This window comes from Morone saxatilis, unplaced genomic scaffold (genome assembly GCF_004916995.1).
Source record: "Morone saxatilis isolate NCDOM2014 unplaced genomic scaffold, NCSU_SB_2.0 Contig15, whole genome shotgun sequence".
NCBI classification, from domain to species: domain Eukaryota; kingdom Metazoa; phylum Chordata; class Actinopteri; family Moronidae; genus Morone; species Morone saxatilis.
This window is the reverse complement of record NW_023339707.1, coordinates 26,109,607-26,114,603: the sequence shown is the minus strand read 5'-3', so window position 1 is coordinate 26,114,603 and position 4,997 is coordinate 26,109,607.

Sequence of the window (4,997 nt, the reverse complement as noted above, 5' to 3'; positions counted from 1 at the left end):
CTGTCTCCTGTCTGTCTCTGTCCACAGACTGTTGCGTTCACTGTCTCCTGTCTGTCTGTTCTGTGAGATGCTGTCCATGTGTTCGGCGGTGGGGGAGTGTCTGGTGTGCGGAGTGGGCGGAGCCGGGTGCTGCGACGCAGCGGTGGGCTGCTGCTGTGTGGAGGCGGCGGGGGAGGCGGCCTGTACGGAGGAGGCGTGTCAGGCAGTGTTGGATTGTGGGATACTGGAGGACTGCTGCGGCTCGTCCGACTGTTTGGAGATCTGTTTGGAGTGCTGCTCCATCTGCTTCCCCACGTAAAGCAGCCAATCAGAGACGGACTACAAGATGATGTCAGAGGAAGAACGTTTGACCTGATTGGTCCTGGACAGTTATTCTCCACTTAAATCAAATCTCTCTTTTTGTTTCGTCTTTCAGTTTTATTGAATGAAATGACTGAATTAACAAATGAAACAAAGATGAAGGAACATCCTCTCTGACTCTGTGTGTGACTCCATGTTTGTACTGTTACAGTAACTGATGATTATTCATTCTCATCGCTTTTCAAAAGGATTAAGTGGCAAATAAATAAATAAATAAATAAATGAGCAGACAGAAACCTCAGACTCTTCCACACTGAAACTGTGATTGACAGCTCGGGAGTGGGCGGGGCCGGGCGGCACAGGAAGTGGGTTCTGCTGGGACAGGAAGTGTTTCTTTGTTGAAGCGACATGGCAGGACGACCAAACAGGAAACAGGAAATCACTGTAATGACAACGCCACCTGACCTCTGACCCCTGGGACGCCTGACATCAAAGACAGAGAGACACACACACAGACACACACACTCACACACACACACGCCCCCTGGTGGCTGTTACTTATTTATTAATTTATTGTCATTATCAATGTTCATATAACTGTATTAACTAGCAGTTCATTGTTAATGTGAGGTTTGTTTTATGATATAAATAATAAAAGGTATTATTAGAGACATGTGGAGTGCAGCTGCTTTAGCTCAAAAGATCAAAGAACAAATGTTTTTATTAAATGACTTTATTTCTATATAAAAGTTTGAATCTGAAACAAAGAATCTACAGAAACAAACATGATCATATTCAGACTACATAAACTATAAACTGGATGTTGGTAAACATAAATGTCATGAATCAAAACAACAACAATAAAAGACAAACAGAAATCCCTTTTTTATATCTGGTCCTGATGACTGACAGCTGAGCCAGCAGCATGTAGGATCCACAGTTCGGCTGCTGTTGCCATAGTTACTGCTGGTACATCACACCGCTGACATCATCTCATGTCACAATCACATCTGTGAGGTCACATCTGTGAGGTCACATCTGTGAGGTAAAATGTTTTCATAATATTTTCTTTTTTATAGCTTGTTTTGCAGCTAATTGTGTTCAACATATTTTAAAACTTAATTAAAATGAATTATGAAACAGTAAAAACTGATTTTGTCTCTGAAATCAGAATAAAAAAAAATCAGCAGGACGTGAACGAGTCCTTAATAAGAGCAGACGATGATGATGATGATGATGATTAGTTTCCCTTCAGTTTCCTCTGAATATACGCAGACATCAGTAATAAAAGATCAATAATGAAGCTGATCAGACCTCCTCTGCTCCTTTTAACTGAAACATCTGCTCAGTTTTTCCAGCACACACGATTATAGATTATAGATTATAGATTTATGTTTATGTACATTATTTATTTACATTTAAAAAACTTTCATGAAAATATTTGTTTTTCTCTGTTATCAGAAACTGTGGATTTATCGTGGCATCCTCATTCAGTCTGATCAATATGATTTACCAATATCAAGTTCACCTGTTGTGACACACTGATGGGGGCGTGGCCACGAGCTGCAGGTGAGTATAAACACAGAGACAGTGAAAAGTGACTGATTTAAAGGCCCGCCTCTTGTTTGATTTGATAGTCTGTCTGGATCAGAACATAGATTCTCTGCTGAACCTGACTGGACCCGACACGACTCGCCAGGTTCGGGCCCAAGACTGCTGCTATAGGTTGGGTTCGGTCCGTTTTTGTTTTAAATAAATATTTCAATATTTTATTAATAGTGCATTCAACTGTAATTAAGGAATTAGTCATTTATGCTTCGGGACCTCACCTGCAGCTCAGACCAGTACCAACAGCCAATCAGCTGTGAGTTTGTTCTTTGTGTTCAGTCTGTCCTTTCTGGGCCGAACTCTTCTGTCGTCGCACTGTAGGATGCGGCTGTCATAGGAACGTCACGGTTACGCTGCGGGAGCAAGCAGTTGCCCTGGTTACAGGCAAGGACTCTACAGTTACCACGGTTACGTTGTAGAGGACACAGTGGTTACCGTGGTTACACTGGAGGACACAGTTGTTTCCTGTGACATCACGTTTGTGCGTTGTTTGTTTTGATGATGTCATTCAATAAAAAAAGTTCAGTTAAAAAAAAAAAAGCTCCGGCCAATCAGATCCCTGCGTGCGCGATGTCATCAGTGGTCCTCATCCATGCATGCTGAGCTGCTCCGCCTGCTGCTGGTCTTCGAGGCTCCACAGGACAGCAGGGGGTCGGACATCGCCCCGCCTCCCGCCTCCTCCATCAGGATGTCCCCCAGCTCCGTCAGACCCACATCGGACAGCAGGTCCGGGGAGAAGACGGCGGACGCCCCCCGAGGCTCATCCAGGTCCACGAAGCTCAGGGCATCCAGACCCAGGGAGGGGGTCACCAGGGAGGAGGAGGAGGAGGGGGAGGAGAAGGGGTGAGGCAGGGGGGGGGAGAGTAGGGTCTGGGGGTCCAGAGAGGAGGAGGAGGAGGTGGGGAGAGGTGAGGAGGAAGAGGAGGAGGAGGTGAAGGCATGGAGGCGAGCCTGAAGCTCCAACTCCTACAGACAGACAGGAAGTGACAACGTATCAATCAGCGTCTATTGATCTGACAGCGTTTTATTATTATGATATTTTATTACATTACGACATCTTCGATCTGCTTCGAATCAATAAAACACAGAATTTAAGATAAAAGCAGAAACAGGTCAAGACTTTAACTCTGCATATTTATACTGTTATTATTCAAAGCGTTTAATGTGTCATTGTTTTATTTCTCTGACTTCACACAGGTTTGTGGGGACATTCTGAAATGTGGGGACATTGTGTGACATAAAAATGTAATTCTGAAAATACTTCCTGCAGTTTAATCAAAAATTTATAATTTAAGTCTGACAAAACAACAAATGCCAACTTAAGGGTCACTTACTAGTTTTTTCCTGAAACTTTCAATGGTATCAAACAGGTGAAAACTTACAGTGGTTTAGAGACTACAACCTGGAGACTAGTGTTTGATTTTATATTCCCAACATGTAACATGAAGGTAAATATGATCAGTTATTTGTTCTAATGAGGTCCAGTTATGTTGCAGTTAAGAACATGCTCACCAGAGGGCAGCATCAGCTCTCTTCTACAGCATCTGTACTGCAGTTAGTATCACTGTCAGTATTACCAGTTAGTCATGATGGAAGTTATTGATGTCATTTATAAGTTTAAAGTTTGTTTGTTAGATAATTCGTATTTTTCTTTCTATATGTGGAAGATTCTGAATATCCAACAGTAACGATTCATTAGTGGATCCATAACTCAGGTTTCCTCATTAAAGCGCCCAGGAGTGAATACTGCTGAACAAGGACCAATCAGAGTGGAGCTTACAGAGTTGAATGTTGCTGATTGGTCAACAGACATAAAAGACAAATAGACATAAAGATGAAAGCAGCCCTGTGTTAAGCCCCGCTCCCTCTTGGGTGAATGCAGAAGTAGAAAACAGGAGGGTTTATCTCCACTGTTACTCCTTCTGCCTGTATAACGGTTCCATTATAGAAGGTTCGGTCCAGTCTCCCCATGCAGTTTATGTGGAATTACCCTTAAGCGTTCAAGCACCATTCCCCTCTGCCTCCAACACCTGTCACCACCCAAACTCCATTTCAACAACAACCGGCCTTGTCTTTAAAAGGAAAGCTACAAAGACAAGCCTTTTCTATTTCCACGCATCAGCTGAGAAACTCTGCATTCTGCTTCAATCTAACAGAACACCAATACTGCTCCACACTCGACTCAGTAACATCAATCTAACCCTAAACCCCTGCTGAGCGAAAGAGTCCTGACACAGACAACACTCAAACACTGACCCTGTCTGTCAATTAACTAACCTGTGCAGCAACAGAGTTCTGGACACCAGCACCCACACTCCACCTGAACTGTCCTGTCCATCTAACTCTAACCTGTTGCAAAGGCAAAAACGGTTGACCACGAAGAAGCACACACTCCACTCGACCTGTTCTGTCATTAACTAACCTGTGAGCAAGAGCTTGGACACAGACAGCCATCTCACGTGAAAAACTCTGTCTGTCATTAAACTACACCTTCTGTGAGGAAAGAAACTTGGACACCAGTTTACCACACGTCAACCCCTTGACTGTCTGTCCATTAACTAACCCTGGTGGTTTCGATGACGTACACATGAAGCCAAAGGGGGGCCGTGGGCCTTTTTGAAGACACCCGGGAAGTGACCTCCTCCACCTGTATGCGGAGGCAGCAAGGGCAGTGGTTGGTGTTCTCCCAGCCCTTCCCTCTGTCTCTCCTCCCAATCCCTCCTCGAGCTCTCATCTTGCTTGTTCTTTTCTGCAAGTTTGCGGATGTTAATCCACCTTGCCGCCTTCACGGATGGTTCCTTATGTTCGCCACCTTGTCCTCCCTGAACTCTCAACGTCAACCCTCACCCCAGGCTCGTTAACACACCAGCACACTAAAACCGAGTAATCAGGTCTTGACACATCCAGACCTGTTACAGCGTACATCTAATGACATAGGTAACCTGACGGTCGATTGGATTTTGGGCGATTGAGGGTCTCCGAGTTCCTTTGATGCGATCCGTTGACTGTTGCAACCTCCTCCTCTCCTCTCAACTTGAACATTATATTATAATAACTTAAACATGAGTCTGAAAATCAAAACCCTGTGT